Source organism: Rhineura floridana, chromosome 7 (genome assembly GCF_030035675.1).
Source record: "Rhineura floridana isolate rRhiFlo1 chromosome 7, rRhiFlo1.hap2, whole genome shotgun sequence".
NCBI lineage: Eukaryota > Metazoa > Chordata > Lepidosauria > Squamata > Rhineuridae > Rhineura > Rhineura floridana.
The window spans coordinates 120539262-120557230 of NC_084486.1; the positions used below are offsets into that span (position 1 = coordinate 120539262).

Here is a 17969-nt window from a genome sequence, read left to right on the forward strand (position 1 = left end):
GTCACCCAAGGGGGAGGTTTTGAATCCCAAACCAATCAGGAGAGGGGACGGAGAGACCTGGTACCGAGGTGTATTATGCATGCCCAGACACGCTCTGAGGATCGAACATGGAACCAGCGTGCGAATCAGTATATGGGCTAGTAGGTTTTTCCTATCCTCCAGCCCCTTTGAAAATGCACTCAAAAAGGCGGGTAAAGCCTCGGAGATTATCGTTTCCACCAGCGAGTATAAAAATTAGCAGTGGAAAGGAAGAATCAAAGCATTTTAGAAAAAAACGGTCTGTTTCAACCCCAAACTTACCTGTAGCGGTGTTCACGGCTGGACAGTATCCAGACCCTGAAACCTCATTCCAGGCAAATTCTAGTGAATCCATGTCTGACACAGAGTGTGATTGTGGGTGTGATCTGAAGGCTCATTTCCTGAAGGAAGAACAACTTATGAAATCTGCTGAGGTTGTGGATGGAAGTGTACTTTTTAAACCCATGGAGGAAATGGAGGCTGAAGAAAACGAGTGGCTGGAAGATTTAAATGAAGGCATGGAGCAAGGGTGTCTACAGGTAGGTGTTTCTGAGCTGTATTTTTATTAGTGTGTTGTTTTTCCCAGTTTGGGGCATCCCCATTGCTAAAGTGCCTCTCTTTTTTTTTTCTATAGGAAGATGTGACGCATGATGGTGATATGGAAAATCTACACATTGAGAGTTCGCAGGCTGTTAATATTTCCTGCATTTCATGTGTCTGTCCCAAGCCTGAACCCTGAAAGCTTGAAGCAGGAGTTTTTTTGGTACCAATAAAAATAGTTTACTTTAACCACTGGTGTCCATACCTGTATCAACCAGCAATATGGGAGAGCATGATGAAATTCTAAAAACCACATATTACACACCTGAGGAGGCTGGGAGCTTTGGGGGAGTGAACCATCTATTTCAGGAGGCAAAAAAGCACAGTAAAACACTAAGAAGGAAACATGTTATGACATGGCTTTCAGACCAAGATGCTTACACGTTGCATAAGCCAGCCAGAATCCATTTTAAAAGAAACAAGACTATTGTGTCTGATATCGATGCCCAATGGCAGGCTGACTTAGTAGATATGCAACAATTTTCTAAGCACAACAAGAACTATAGGTACATTTTAACAGTCATAGATATTCTGTCTAAGTATGCATGGGCATTGCCTTTAAAAGACAAGACAGGCAAAGAGGTCTCTAAAGCTTTTAACGTTATATTCAGTCAGAGTGGAAGAAAGCCCCGAAAGCTCCAAACGGACCGAGGCAAAGAGTTTCTAAACAGAGTCATAAAGGCCTTGTTAAAGCAGCATGGAGTTCACCACTTCATCAGCAATAATTTTGAGAGACCTTTCCACAATATGAAGATCAGAATCATGGACTTATTCAAGAATTACTATCTGCCGTTTTGGTTAATATTCCCTGTTTAATATATCCTGTATAATTTCTATCTGAGAAATAAATGTACAAACCCAATAACAAGCATAAATTACCTTCAGGCAGATTGGATGAATTTTGCTGCATTGTCTTTGATGCTTTCCCACCCTGAAGAACAGAATCTGTGGGGAAAAAAGGGGAAATTCTTCACGTGGGACCAGAAATAAACCATATGTTGCAAACTTGTTGAGAAAAAAAAGAGCTTACTTGCAGACATTCTCTTATGATGCTGGGGGCTTTTTTCTATACTATATTTAAAAAGAAAAGTAAATTTAAACCCTGTTATTTCAGCAGAGCGCTAACAGCCTCAAACCTTTTAAATTGTGCTAGGAAACTGTATATACCTGCAAATAATTGCTGTGGACTTTTCTATACATCATTTAAACTATAACATATTCATGAAATAAAACTATGTATCACAATAATGAAATAAACATGTGTCTTCTAGAAGCTCAGAGTGTGTTTGCAGAGAGAAATAGCCCAGTGGGGAAAAAGAAATTTAAAAAGGGCTAGAAACAGCTTCAAACTTATTAAATCGTGCTAGAAAAACAATAGATGTTTAAACTATGCATCGCATTAATGAAATAAATAGTTACCTTCTAGAAGATTAAATTGTTTATTTTAAAAAGATTTTTAAAAAAGGTTAGAAACAGCCACATGGCCTCAAACTTATTAAAACATGCTAGAAAAACAATAGATGTTTAAACTATGCATCGCATTAATGATTTAAAAAGGGCTAGAAACAGCCACATGGCCTCAAACTTATTAAATTGTGCTATAAAAACAATATATGGTACTCACCAATGCCAGATAAAAGAAAGATAGATCCTGAGCTGCGTAGGCCCTTTTATATCATCACACCTAATGTATGCAGACCTTGGCTTTGTGATTGGTTTACACTACACCCTGGAGAGCTGCTATTTTTTTTACCTATAGAGAGCGTCCTGTATTGGCGGTTCCAATACCAGGTGATCTCCTCTAGAATCATATGACCATACCGTGCGGTTACGGCCATTTTATTTTCTCCTGGCCCATGTGGTCATGGCGATTTTTCTGACCCATGTGGTCACTGCCATTTTTCTGGCCCGTGTGGTCACTGCATGGCTGGCTAGTTTCTAGGATGCCGTGCAAAAACCATGTGTTTTACAAAAATAACCAGGGATAACTGCATCCTGAAAAAAACAGGGTATCTTTGATCTGTGATTGGTTCCACAATATTACAGGTATGTTGCAAAGTGGCTCTTTTTTGTTGTTGTTAGGGGGTGGGGGGTGGGGGTGTTATAACTGAAGCTCTCTGGTAAGCCTGAATTTAACACTGTTCATTCAGATTATACAGTATAAAAACCCTGCATCTTACAAGCATGCTGCATGCAGGGGGCAGCTTCTTTAGCTCAAGGGTAACCCTGAATTAGGCACCCCTCACAAGAATTATACATATTTTGCATTAAACATTGCTTCAAAATGGCAGTGACCACATGGGTCCCCGTCCCCTCTCCTGATTGGTTTGGGATTCAAAACCTCCCCCTTGGGTGACGTAGCTGTAGAGGGGTTACTTATCCCTATTGGGCTGCTCTGGAGAGGAGGGGGTGGAAATGGACCCCTTTGGGGTCCATTTCCAGCACCCTAATTTCACCTAGGGGTTTTAAACCTCTTCAGATTGGTCCCCTGGAGACCACGTGCTCATAGAGGGGTCACATGCCCCTATAGGGAGCAGTCTGGAGAGGGGGTGGAAATGCACCCCTTTGGGGTGCAATTCCGGTACTCTGTTTTCACCTTTGGGGTTTTAAACCTCTTCAGATTGGTCCCCTGGAGACCACATGCTCGTAGAGGGGTCACATGCCCCTATAGGGAGCAGTCTGGAGAGGGGGCAGAAATGCACCCCTTTGGGGTGCAATTCCAGTACCCTGTTTTCACCTTTGGGGTTTTAAACCTCTTCAGATTGGTCCCCTGGAGACCACATGCTCATAGAGGGGTCACATGCCCCTATAGGGACCAATCCGGGACCCCGTTTTGAGTAAAACTACGCCCAATGGTCCAGCGAGGACCACGTGCTCCTGGGGGGTCACAGGGCTACCGTTTCCGGGGTGGGGCACGAGGGCTGGGGCTTCTGGGGGACAGGATATCCGGTGAGGTCACCAGGGTAACGGAAATCACGGGGTGGGCCTTCCGGGGTGGGCCTTCCGGGGGGCTTCCACTGACATCACCCATCAAACTCAAAAGGGGCGTGGCATAGCAGTTTGACGTGAGGTGGTCTACTATTACTACTACTGAAATAAGAGTTGAGTGGATGGAGTGATGTGGTGGGTATAAGAGGAGTGTGATTGTTGAGTGCCTGTGTTTGTGGGAGTTGTGTGTTTAGATTAGTTTTGCAGTTTTGTAACTATTACATGTGCTTCTTTTTGTAATATATCTGAGTTTTTCATAATGATATATACTGTAATTATGTTGCATTTTGATGCTGTACCTTGATGCATTTTGGTGTTTTGCATATGATTTGCTTTTGTACTTCTTAGTTGTTTGAGCCATTGTTTGGAGATATTGTTATTCAGTTATGTTACTTAAAATGTGGAATAATTATTTAGTTTGTATTGTATTTCTCAATTTGTATTGTGTTAATTTTGTCATTTGTATTGTATTTCTTATATTGATTCCCTTTTTGTTGGAATATGTATACTGCTTACATATTTCTATTGAAATATGAAGTGGTATATAAATAATATAAAATAAAACAATAGGCAGGATCAATTGGAGGAGAAGATCCTAGATATCATAGGAAGCTGCCTGATGTTTAGTCAGGCCATTGGTCCATCTAGCTCAATGTTGTCTGCATGACAGACAGAAGTTCTACAGGGTTTCAGGCAGGTCATTTTTCTCAGTCCTTCCTTGCAGTGCAAGGGATCAGATTTGGGACAACCACAGTACAGAAGAAAGGAGACAAGATAAGAGAAACTTCACAAACAATATGAAATGATAAAAACAAGAGGGAAAAGGAAGATCAATAAGATTTGTGTTGCATTCTTCTTCTTCTTCAACATATATTTTCCTGAAAATAAACAGTACAAAACACAGGCCAGCTCACTTTGCAAAATTCCTAATCCCGAACATTTGGAAATGTTTGCCTAACTGCTTTTCCAGCTGGCTGCAGTTATATTTGCCTCATTTTCCTCATTCTATGCCATATGAAAAGGGAGAAACAAACTGTTCTTGCAGAGATAGTGATTTCACTCCAGCTCTTAAAATGTCTTCCTTGCCTTAAACAGTTGGCCTTCTAACAGCAAACTCTGGTGGTGAGTGCACACAAAAAGAGTCAAAACAGGGCCATTGAGAAGCAAGGAGGAGGTATTACCAATCTCACAGAACAATCCAACTCATGGGAAGCTGGCAGAAAAGGAGCTGGCGGGAAGCTCCGCGACATCCATTTGGGAGCTGCGTGCATGAAGAGAAAAGAAAAAGGCAGCTCTCAAGAACACCCCTACTGGTGAGTGAGTGCTCCCCGCTGACTTCCATCACAATTATTTTCTTAGACCAACCTTTTTCTCGGTGTAACTTTGGCATGGATTGGGACCCGCAGGAGTGCACCAAATATGAGTTGGATGTTGCGTAAGTCCCCTTGGCTACTCCTCTGCCACACCCCTGGAATAACCCTTTTTTGGAAGGTACATGTGATGCGGGAGGCCCCAACGTTTTTTTCTTACTTTACAGCATGTGTGTGTGTGTGTGAGTGAGTGCGTGTGCACACTTAATCCCTCATTCATTCTCCAAAGTTGTTATAATTAGACCCATGGAAAGGCCACAGTGCAATACTAAACAGTGGAATGGCCATAGTTCTGTGGTAGAGCACAAGCTTTGCATGGCAAAGGTCTGAACTTCAAATCCTGGAATCCCCAGGTAGGGGTAGGGCTGAGAAAGACCCCTATCTGAAATCCTGGAGAGCCACTGACAACGGACAGACCAATTCTACTGACTCTGTATAAGCCAGTTTCATATGCTCCTACATACCTTCTATGTGAATCCTGACAATACATGCAGGAAGACACTTTGACCGGGCCCCCATCTGCACTATACATTTAAAGCAGTATAATACCACTTTAAACAGCTGTGACTTCCCCCAAAGAATCCTGGGAACCAGCTAGCCTAAACGTTTGCGGGGCACCAAAAAAAGGAGGGGCAGAAAAATATGTAATAAATTTAATTATATATTTTCTTTAAAAATAATAGGGGGAGAAGTTTTTTTAGGAGGTGAGCCTCCCTAGCCCCCTGGCTACAACCCTACTGGGAACTATAGTTTGTTCAAGAGACTTGTTAGGAGACCCTGATTCCCCTCACAGAGCTACAATTTCCAGAGTTCCCTGGGAGGAAGGATTGATTGTTAAACCACTCTGAGGCACAAAGAATTGCCCTCCCACTTTTTTCAGTGGAAGGGGAGGTTAAAAATAGTTATTCTCCCTCATCTATGGCTGCTGTGCCCATGTCACCATGACAGAGCAGATGATATGGTACAACTTAGCATCCAGTCACCACTGCTGCATATAAACCCCACATAAGGAGACAATCACTGAGACGATAAAGTGCATGGCATTGGGCTATATCATTCTGGCCCCTTGATGGCATTTACAGGGACAAATTCTAGTGATGGAGAATTATGGACAGTTGCACCAAACAGCCTGGCCTCACAGCACACATGGGAACTCAAGCACATGGTTGACACACCTCTGCCTAAAGGGTACCTAGACTTGGGACTCCAGACTTAAACACACAACACTGAACTCCACTTCAACAACTGGGGGCGCTAGGACAGAGCACCCCACACAGGTAAGCAAGGGAAGGGGGATACACATGCTGTAACCATTACAAGTATCCCCCCATGTCTCCTCCCACCACCTTTGTCATGTGCAAGTACTATGCCTTGTCTGGACTATCTTGCTCTAACATTGGGGAGCAAGTACTCATGCAAGGAAGCTCTTCATTGAGAAAGGCCGGGCACTCCACTCTAGCCCTTGCTGCTGATGATTAAAACACTCCTGAACACTTTGACCTTGTAGCAGGGAGAGGGAGTCTATGGACCTCCAGCTCCCATCAGCCCCAGCCAGCATGGCCAATGGTCAGATATGATTGGACTTGGACAGGAGTGGCCAGTGAGGTGGGGCAGTACTGCAGAGCCAGCTTTCCGACAGTGGCATCACTGCTGCTTACCAGGACGGTGTGGCAGCAGCAAGTTAGTGGCTCCCAGCAGTCTGTCCCCCCTGTCCTGCCTCTGCAGCACCCTGGCAAGCAGCAGTGATGGAGCTACTTGGAGGCAGGCTCCACCATGCCACATTGGCTACTTCTGGAGCTGGATTCCAATAATATATGGAGAGCCACAGGTTCCTCACCCCTTCCTTGCAGGGTCACAACCTGAACACATGGAGCTACTAGGAGGCAGGCTCCACCATGCCACATTGGCTACTTCTGGAGCTGGATTCCAATAATATAAGGAGAGCCACAGGTTCCTCACCCCTTCCTTGCAGGGTCAAAACCTGAACACATGGAGCACAAAAAAACCCCCAGCCACTGCACTCAAGGAACTTGTGTTTTGCTCCTTAGGATGGGGATAGTCCTGGGCAACAGCCAGGTCTCTTGTGCTTTCAGAGATGGGGAATCAGCCATTGTTATGCTTCTTGTTCTCAGCAGGCCTTTGTGAAACTTGATACCTGAACAGCACAGACTCTCCTTAAAATGTCTGCTACCTTCTCCTCCATTCCTTTTTAAAACTGTGACCAGATGCAGACTCTATGGCTTCAACAACACCCTAAAACATTTGTCTCCCACTTCCTACTGGTCGTCTACTGTTAAAAAACTATTTAGTTGTTTGTTTATCATCTAGCCTGATGAGTGGTTCTGGAGAACATGGAAGCTTGAACGCTATTTTGTGAAATTTTGGTTGGCCTAATAAAGGTATTACTCTAATATGCATTTTGGAGTTGCGCCCACAGTGGTTCACTACAACCCCAAAGTGTAAGTGTAATCATAATATTGCAGTAAAATACATAAAAAACACAATATATATTTTTTAATTAAATACAATAGAATCCCAGAAATAAATTGACCTAAAAAGATCTGTTCTCTTCTCCTTAGATGTCCTCTACACTAACAGCCTTGATCCTTTCCATTTATTTTGCTAAGCTTTTTTTGCAGTTAAAGGATACAGTGCTGTATTATAGGATGTAAATCTTCCAGTACAATGATTTCTTCATCAGAACAGGATGCTAATCTAGACAAATTGTTTCCCAAATCCTCCCTCCCCCGATCCATTATTTATGGCACATTTTAGTACATAAAGGGTTGTATTCTCTGTCTGATTCACTTTATAGATAAAAATCTGGGAGGAAGGGCAGGATTAATTAATTTTAAAAAATAAATCCATTGGGTGCCAAGCAGTAGTGTAGTGGCAATTCAGAAGTGCAGTGTGCCTTCATGATAGTCACACCATACCCGCTCACAGCCACACTTCCTCTTCCACTTTCCCTCATCTCTCTTGTTCTCTGTGTCATCTCCGAGCCCACACTCCACTACAACAGACATCCCTAGGAGCCAATAAGCATGAAAAGGGAGGCTGTGTGTTAGCTACTGAGAAGAGTCTTCTCAGTGGCTGGCTCACCTCCTTTCACTCTGATTGGCTACAATCAGCATGAAAGGACAAGGACTGTTCTCAGTGACTAACACACTCTCTTTCCATGGTGACTGGCTCATGCACAGAGACCTGGCTGGGATCCTGCTCCCAAAAAAGTAGTGTGCCTACAACCCCCCATGACCACAGATGACTACACCCCTGGTGACAGGAACCTGTTTGTATCTGCCATTGGACATGGCAGAAGACAGAGAGCTGTGTCCAGTACTGCATAGGCAGAATTCCACTTGTGCAGCAGGACTTCCCCTTTCTTTCCTTCCCACCTAAATCTGCTCCAGAGGGCAGGAGCAGCCAGGAGGGAGAGGTGCTGCTGCTGCCACTTATCAGTGGGAAAAAGGGAGGGGTGGGGTAAGGTGGCAGGGAGATGGACATTGGAGGTGCACTGGCAGGAGCGCTGGATTGGCTGCTCCTTCTCTCTCTCCTGGTAAGCAGCAGTACCATTGCCAAGAGGCCAGGTGCATGGCCCCAACTTCCCCACTGGCTGCATCTGCTAGAGAGTCCCCCAAGATTTTGAGGGTGTTTGAGGAATTGCAGAGGGGAGGAAAAGAAGGGGAAGTTCCATTGCACAAGCAGAACAGCAGTATTGGATGCAGCCTATAATGTTCCAGAAAAACATTAGACAAGGGGAAGAACATTTAAACTTCAAGGTACCTAGATCTTTGAGGACACTTTTTAAAAAAGATACTGCCTTTGAGAACATTTAAATAATTACAACAGCTTTGTATCATCCTCAGTTTGGCCTTCATACATCCTTGCCCTTTTAATAATAATAATAATAATAATAAATTTAATTTCTTCGTCGCCTATCTGGCCAATGGCCACTCTAGGCGACTTACAAAATTATTAAAATACAATTAATAAAATACAGTAATACAATAAAAACAATAGATCTACAACAACAATATTAAAACTGGGTAGGAGGCATTACAATTATATCGATTAACCCTCCCCGGATACCCTGAAGGCCTGCTGAAAAAGCCAGGTCTTTAAGGCTTTCCGAAATACATTTAGGGAAGAGGCATGCCGGAGATCTTGTGGGAGGGAGTTCCAAAGAGTGGGGGCCGCCACTGAGAATGCCCTCTCTCTTGTACCCGCCAATCTGGCTGTTTTTGTTGGTGGGATTGAGAGAAGGCCCTGTGTGGCCGATCTTGTCGGGCGGCATAATTGGTGGCGTTGAAGGTGCTCCGTGAGATAAACTGGGCCGAAACCGTATAGGGATTTAAAGGTCAATACCAACACCTTGAATTGGGCTCGGAAAACAACTGGAAGCCAGTGTAGGTCGAACAACACTGGTGTGATGTGATCTCGGCGGCGACTATTCGTAAGTAGTCGAGCCGCCGCATTTTGTATCAGTTGTAATTTCCGGACCGTTTTCAAGGGTAACCCCACGTAGAGCACATTACAGTAGTCCAAACGAGAGGTGATCAGGGCGTGTACCACCAGTGGGAGCTGATGAACAGGAAGGTAGGGTTGCAGCCTTCGTATGAGGTGTAGTTGGTACCAGGCTGCCCGGCTCACTGCCGAAATCTGAGCCTCCATGGACAGCCTGGAATCAAGCACAACCCCAAGGCTGCGGACCTGGTCCTTTAGGGATAAACTCACCCCATTGAACTTCAGGTCAATGTCACCCAACCTTCTCTTGTCCCCCACAACTAGTACCTCGGTTTTATCAGGGTTCAACCTCAGCTTGTTCCTTCCCATCCATCCACTCACGGATTCCAGGCAGTTGGACAAGGTCTCCACAGCCAACTCTGGTGAAGATTTAAACGAGAGATAGAGCTGAGTGTCATCCGCATATTGATGACACTGCAGCCCAAATCTCCTGATGATTGCTCCCAGCGGCTTCATATAGATGTTAAATAGCATGGGAGAGAGGATAGAGCCCTGTGGCACACCACAATTGAGAGGCCAAGGGTCTGATACCTCCTCCCCCAACGCTACCTGTTGGTACCTGTCGGAGAGAAAGGAATGGAACCACTGTAATACAGTGCCTCCAATTCCCAATCCCTCCAGGCGAAGCAGAAGGATACTGTGGTCGACGGTATCAAAAGCCGCTGAGAGATCGAGGAGGACAAGAAAGGTGGATTCTCCCCTATCTAATGCCCTCCTCAAATCATCAACCAGAGCGACCAAGGCTGTTTCAGTTCCGTGACCAGTCCTGAAACCCGATTGGTATGGATCCAAATAATCCGTTTCATCCAAGTGTGCTAGTAGGATCTGGCTTCAACTGGCCTCGGGATGGTATTGTAAGGGCAGGGTGGGCCAGGATCTTGACGGGCTAAAAGACAGTGCCTTCCATCTCTCTCTTCTCACTCAGGTCCCCTGGACTCTGAGGCCTCTCAGGGTGCACAAGCGAGATGGATCCTACTCCCCGGGTAGTGTATATAAGGCAGCCACTTGGGTGTGATGGAGGGAAGGGATGATGTGGGAGGACTGGGTTTTAAGTTCTCATATTGTTTTGGAAAGTACAAATTACTAGGCAGGCTCACCTTTAAATGTGAACTGAATCAAATTTCTGCTCTGTCCCTACCAGCATGCCAAATGCATGTCAATATCCAAGCATGATTCTACACCCTAGAGGTCAGTTATAGCTCCCTCCAAAACCACATTGACAGTTATAAGGTCTCTGTGTTTTCATCTTCCCAGAAACCATTAAGCTCTAACTCCAGCTTTGTCTCCCTTACTGATCCTTGTCCAATCTGTTTTGACCTCGCAGCACTGCCTTCTGTCTGGTTTTATGTCATTATGTAGCAGTTGCTACAGAGCAGAGAGAGAGATTAAGTTAAAAAGATGGTCTTTGCTTTGAAAGGAACTGCCTGGTGCCTACACTTAAAATCCACAATCTATCAAACACTGATAACCTCATTAGCTTACCTGCTTGGGTCCACAGGCAGTCTTTTATTCCCCAAGATCTTATTAATGCAATTATATGTCATTCCTTCACTTATGATGGCCTCCTTAAAATTATACATACTCCTAGCATTGAAATGGATGCCTGCCCCCCTCCCTAATACATTTTAAAAGCAACAGTAGAAAGTTGGCTGTTTCCACATGCTTTGCCTCACCATCCAGCTAGGGATAAGCAAATCTGTCCATTTTGATTTCTCTCAGTTTCTCATTTTTCAGTTCTCATTCATCTTAAATTCAGGTCTCCAGATTTCCACATCAGTTTGCATTAAAAAGGAAAGAAGTCCTCAGGAAAATTCATCAGCATTTTAATGCAAAATATACATTTTTGTATGCAGTTTTGCCTGATATACACATCCTTGCAGAACAATTTCCCCTAATACAATGCCTTTTTAATGTCATTTTCCCAAAGGTATGCATTATCGGTTGGAGAACCGCACTGCAAAATTAGGAGAAGCACAAAGGGTGGGTTGGTTTGATTTGTATATGATTTTGGAAAGTGCCTGTTAGGCAGTTTTGTGTTTACATGTGAACTGAACCGAATCTCTTCCCCATTCCTGCCTCCAGCCCATGGTGCCTTCATAATGGAGCTGCTTCCAGAATAAGAGCTGAGGGGAGATTCTGTGTTTGCCTTCAGGGGGTGGATGTTTCCACTTCCCTTGCCCCATCCTTCAGCCCTGAAAGCCTTCATAAGGGAGCTGCTTCCAGAGGAACTTTGAGGAGGTTTGGGCTGAGATTGGCAGAGGGGATTGTTCAGTGCCAATAGCTTTGGGGCTACTTTTCTGTGTAAAGTCATTGGATATCATTATTTGACCTATTGGTGAGCTTTATGCTCATTTACATTTTAATATATGCTCAATTATGTCACAGTAGGCATGGCATTTCCACACTTTCTTGGAGAAATCTCAGGGGGAAAAACTCCAAACCCTTCATTCCCCCTGCCCCTTGAGAGTGCTCTTTCTTTCAACACATAAACACGCCTGAGGGTGCTCCTGCCAGCCCTCTCCTTTTCTCAATATTTACTATCGCAAAGGGTGGTTAGAAGTGAAGAAGTGGCAGAGGCCTCATCTTTAAGAAGTGGGCACTCTGGAGCATTCTCTGCTTTGCTGCAGGAGAGCATGGAAAATGTGGTTTCAGATACATCTTCTCAGCTTAATGGTTTAATAAGTCAGGAGGCTCTTTTTGAGGACACATGTTTGAGTAAGTGCTGTGGGTGCCAGTCACAAAACATCTTCCAGGGTGGAGTGTGACATTAACACAAAATGGCTGCCACATCTAAACGTTCAGGGGGGGGAAAGACAGGACCCCAAAATGGTACAGGCATAATCTTCCCTGCCAGTTGCCCCATCAATGGAAATAAAGGAAACTTCATCAACCTCTGCTGCATTTGTTCACAGAGAGAACCTCTTTCCACTTCTCTTCTGTTCAAAATGGAAGAGAAGGTGGGCATCCAATCCTGGCATCCAATTTGAATCAAGAAAGGCGGTTGAGGTGTTGAACTTGTGTTTTGAGGCAGTGATACGCTGGATAGGGGCCAATAAATTGAGGCTGAATCCTGAAAAGACAGGCATTATTTATTAATTAAAGTATTTATAAGTCACACTTTTAATAGAAGTACATCAAGGCGGTTTACAGCATACAAAAATAACAATAAAATTTAAAAACCAATATAAACATCATTAAAAGCAATAATGAAAGCATTAATAAATACTGCATTGGTTAGGGAGAAATTCATGTTACACAGGCCTGTTTTAAAAGTTCAGTTTTCAAGAGACACCTGAAAGAAAGGAGGGATGGTTCCTGCTGAACCTCTATTGGTAGGACTTCCACAGGGCAGGGGCCACCATACTGAAGGCTCAGTCCCCGGTAGGGATGGGTGAGAATTTTGATTCAGTTCACATTTCAAGCAGAATTTATCAAAATCGCAATTTCCAAAAGACTGAGAACCGAAACACAGCCATCCTTCAAAATTCTCATTTATTAGAATTTTGGGATGCAGCTCACCAACTGAATGACTTTTACAAAAATGCATATATTAGGGGAAAGTATGCATAAAAATGAATACATGAGTGAAAATAACATGCAAAAAGGCATGAAAATGATGAGAAATGGCTTGCAAAAATGTGTACCTTTGCCAAAACCACCTTCAAAAATGTGTTTATTTGCAGAAATTCACACTAAATGGTGGAGAATTTTCAGGAGGATTTTTTTTAAAAAAAAAAATCACAGATCACTGTAGAAATATAGAGAACTTAATTTGACACAGGAAAAATGAGAAACGGAGAGAACCGAAACAAACAGATCTTTCCATCCCTAGTCCGTGGTGGAGGCCAGCAAACCTCAGGAGTGTGGGGAACCACCAAAAATGTCCCATCAGAAGATCTCAGTAATCAAGGTGGAATTTAAGGAGTCAGACAGTCCTTAAGCTACTTTGGGCTCACGTTGTTTGGGACTTTGTGAATTAACACTAGCATGTTGGCCTGATAGCAAATTGGCAACCAATGCAGCTCTTTCAGCAGTGCTAGTAATCTGCTGTCTTAAGCAGTCTGCCACTGTACGCTGCACTAGTTGCAGCTTTTGGACCAGATAAAAGGGCAGCCCACATAAAACATGTTACAATAACTAAGTCTTGAAGTTACCAATGCATGGAGCACTGTGGTCAACTGTCATCGTCAGGACAGTTGTGATTAGCATACCAGCAAAAGCTAGCAAAAAGCACTTCTGGCCACAGAGCTCACTTGAATTTCTAATGACAGAGACAGATCAAAAAGTAACCCCATACTGTGTACCTGCTCCTTCAGAGGGAGTGCAACCCTATCCAGGACAGGAATTTGACCTATCTTCCAGATACAGGAACCATCTCCCCACAAGGTCTCCATCTTTCCAGGATTCAAGTTTAGTTTACTGACCTTTATCCAGCCCACCACTGCATCCAGGCACTGGTCCAGTGCTTGCACAGCCTGTCCTGATTCAGATGTAATGGAGAAATGTGTGTCCAGTTCTCACTTCCGGGAGGTGGGGAGATGGCCTATTCCGGATGGGTTTTCTCTCCACTTGAAGGAGCAGGTCTATAGCTTGGGGGTATTCTTGGATCCAACAATGTCACTGGAGGCTCAGGTGGCAAGGGGCACCCTTTTCCAGATCTGGCTGGTTTATTCTCTAGCTTCTTTTGGACAGAGATGATATGGCCACAGTACTCAATGCTCTGGTAACTTCCAGATTGGATTATTGCAATGTGCTGTACATGAGGCTGCCCTTGAAGACAACTCGGAAACTTTAACTGGCAACGAATGCTGCTGTTTTAAAATGAGTTATACAAGTTCTAAAGGGAATCCCAGCCACTAATCTGGCTGCGGCATTTTGGTAGTTCTGCCACCCTCCAAAGGTCAGGTGGTGGCCTGGGAGACAGCATTCTCTGTGGCAGCCCGTAAATTGTGGAACTCCTGCCCCACCAAGGTGCACCTGGCAACTTCACTGTACAGTTTTTGGCAAATGCTGAAGACACACTTTTTTACCCTGGCCTTTGACATCTGAGGTGTGTATTTTTAGGATCCACCTTATTTTTTGTGATGTGATTTTAGGTTGTTTTTAACTGTTTTTAATGATGTATTTTAAAACTGTTGTGACCCACCCTGCTGGGTTAAGGGCGGGCAATAAGGTTAAATAATAATTAAAAAAAACATCAATTTTGTTCTATTTGGCTCTTTTATATTGTTGGGTGGATTTGTTTTCTTTTGATTTGATTTCTGTAGTTAAGAAAATAAGATCGGGTCAGGTTGTGTACACACTATACATTTAAAGCGCTTTTAAAGCATATGGCTTCTCCCAAAGAATTCTGGGAACTGTAGTTCACCTATCACAAGCTATAGTTCCCAACCCTTAACAAACTACAGTTCCCAGGATTCCTTGGGGGAAGTCATGTACTGTAAATGTGCTCTATATGTATGGGGTATATGCAGCCCCAAACACCTATCCAATCCAGGATTCTTTTCCCCACAGCAGCTAGCCAGATGCCTCTGGGATGCCCACAAGCAGGTCATAAAGGCACTATTGTTCCCCAGCAGGCCTAGTTCTTAAAGTGCTGTTACCTGCTCCAAGCCCTCGGGATAGAGTGGGGTAGATGTTAAGGGAATAAATGCATCTGGAACCTGTAGCAAGCCTAATTCGACAAGTAGCTAGGTGGAGAGTTGCCAAGAGCACTCCAAAACACTTTGTACTGCCAGTTCAGTAGACATTATCTGAAGGGTGATTTAGCAGTGGTGTGTTCGCTGCTTTAGAACAGCCTTGTGCTATAAAATGCTGGATCCTGCCTCTTTTTCTTTTGCTTGCCATTCATAGACCACACATGTGAACCACACTTTTAAGAAGAGAGGTGGCGAAACAAACAAATGGTTAGATCATCTTTGGAGCAGCACTTCATTCTCTGAGCTGTTGTGCAAGTCTTTATAGTGCCTGCTTTTCATTCTTTGCCACAATTTGTGGCACATAGAAGTGTTGAGTTTAGAACATATCTTCAAGCTAAATGATAAAACAAAATTGCTTTTTTTCTCTATATCCAATGGGATCTATTTATGGGGTAATTGTACTTAGAATGTTCACCTAAATTAACTTTAAGTGGTAGCAGCAAATGAATGCTAGAGGTGACAGAAACAGTCGTGCTGAATTCTGAAAAAAAATCCACTATGTTTTTAATGCTTTATAGAATGATACATAGCCTGAATAAGAGACATTAGGGGCTAGAAAAGTACACTTTTTAACAAATGGATTTTTTGTGATGATAGCATAAATGTTAAGTTAAAACATTTGGGGATACTGATTTACGGATGGGCAAATCTGTCAACTGCAGTTTCTCATTTTCACAATTTTCAGTTCTGTTTGCATCATTTTGCACTTTTACTTTAAAAAAGGTCCTCATAAAAATCATCAGTATTTTAGTGTGCATTACTCCTAATATACCTGGTGTTATATGCAGTTTTGGTTAATATACACATTTTTGCAAGCTTCCTCTAATACTATGCATTTTGTAAGTTATTTTCACTAATGTACGCATTTTTATGCACAGTTTCAAACTACAGACAAGTGTGACTTTCCAAGAATAGTTATGGTTCAGTTCATATATTGTTTCAGGAAGTGCATGTTAGATAGATTCACATTCAAATGTGAACTGAACTATGTTCCCCCCATGCTTAACTAAGGGTGCAATTCTATAGGCATTTACACTGGGCTGAAGGGAGTTCAGATATGGTGCATCTCCAACTGAGACAGCTGGGTCCTGGCTTATCCAGGCTATGCCAGCATAAGTCCCTTGCCCAGCTCAGCCATCAAAACCCTGCCCCTCCCAGCTCAGCCAAGACCGGTGTGGTTGAGCCAGTGAAAGTCCGAAAAAGGGGCATTCTAGGGTTTTGGCAGGGGCAGGGCTGAGGGGAAGGGGACTTGCACCATATCCTATATCCATCCAGCTTTGTTTAACTTGTGCAGGGTATATTGTCAAAGGAACTTGTATTATCTGGAGATATGTGGAATCCAGCAATTTCTCCTTTTATGCCCTATCTGAAGCCTAGATAAGGGTCTGAAACTAGTTAATTAATGTGTGGGAATGGGCTGACTCATGCAGCAGCTGGCTATCGGGGAGATGGCACATGCATTAATCCTGATTGGCTACACAAGAGGCCAGGCCCTGGGAAGTGTGACTGCCCACTGGGTATAACAGAAGCTGACAGTCCATTGTTAGGGGAGAAATTCCATGTACCAATGTGGTTATATGTCCCACCATTAAGAGACTGAGCAGGAGGGAGTGTGTGACCTGACACCTGCTACTGATAAGATCTAAAGAAGGGAGTCTGTTACCTGAATAAAGCAACTTAATTAGCACAGCTGATGTCAATCTTCATTTCTTATCTGAACACATTTAAAAGAACATCTGTCCTCATCCACCAGGCAAAGGTCAAGGGAGTGACAGAACACTGGGGAAAAAGGTGGTCTAAGGCTGCTTTCACACATGGGGCTAATAGTGCTAGTTTAACGAATTAAAAAGGTAGCACTTCGTTCTGGATTTCAAAAATCCCTTTCACACTGCAGTACCTGTTATACCGGCATTTTGCGCAACAGTCTTTCACACACAGAGCAGAGTTTTTCTTTCCCCCCCCCCTTCATTCAGCCTCACACGACACCGGATGAGCAGGTCTTCACCTACCTTTGGTTTGAGGCCTGTTCTTTCGGTGCATGAGGGGGGTTGAAAGAGGTGCGATTGCGATCGCGATCAGCTGAGAGGCGTGGAAGCACAGCAGCAGAGATGGTGGTAAGGGCGGGAATGCACTGCATGCTGGGATGGCTGTTTGTAAGGGTGGGAACGCACTGCATGCTGGGATGGCTGTTTGTAAGGGTGGGAACACACTGCATGCTGGGATGGCTGTTTGTAAGGGTGGGAACGCACTGCATGCTGGGATGGATGTTTGTAAGGGTGGGAACGCACTGCATGCTGGGATGGCTGTTTGTAAGGGTGGGAACGCACTGCATGCTGGGATGCCTGTCACGTGAGTAGCAGCAGCTAGCTCAAAACTCCCACGATCTTCCGTGTGCCTGGCCTTGCTATTGGAATTTTTCACATATCATTTATTGCGGAATTTAGCTTTATACTTGCACTACATTCCACCACAATTCCGGAGCTACCTGTTATGTCGTGTGAAAGCTCAAATTTTATGCTCAAATTAACAGGAAATAAATCGTCAGAATAACAGAATAAAGTGCAGTGTGAAAGCACCCTAAGTAAAAACACAAGATAGCTGTTTTTGCTGCTTTTATTTTCTTCACACTGGGCTCTGCTGACTGAGCTGGCATTCTCCCCTCCCAAGGGCTCCTGACCTGGAGTTAGGATCTGGCATACTTTAAGCTGGCATAACTTCAACCGGCTTAAGTTACACCAGCTTCCTCCATATAGGATTGCTCTGAAATGCA

General features: G+C 43.9%; 1 long non-coding RNA gene across 1 annotated transcript; it reads left to right on the top strand.

Moving 5' to 3' along the window:
• Window positions 1-487: 487 nt before the first annotated feature.
• Window positions 488-807, top strand: LOC133388519 (uncharacterized). Its single transcript, XR_009763847.1, has 2 exons — window positions 488-557; window positions 653-807. It is a non-coding gene; the product is annotated as an uncharacterized LOC133388519 (long non-coding RNA).
• The last annotated feature ends 17162 nt before the right edge of the window (window positions 808-17969 follow it).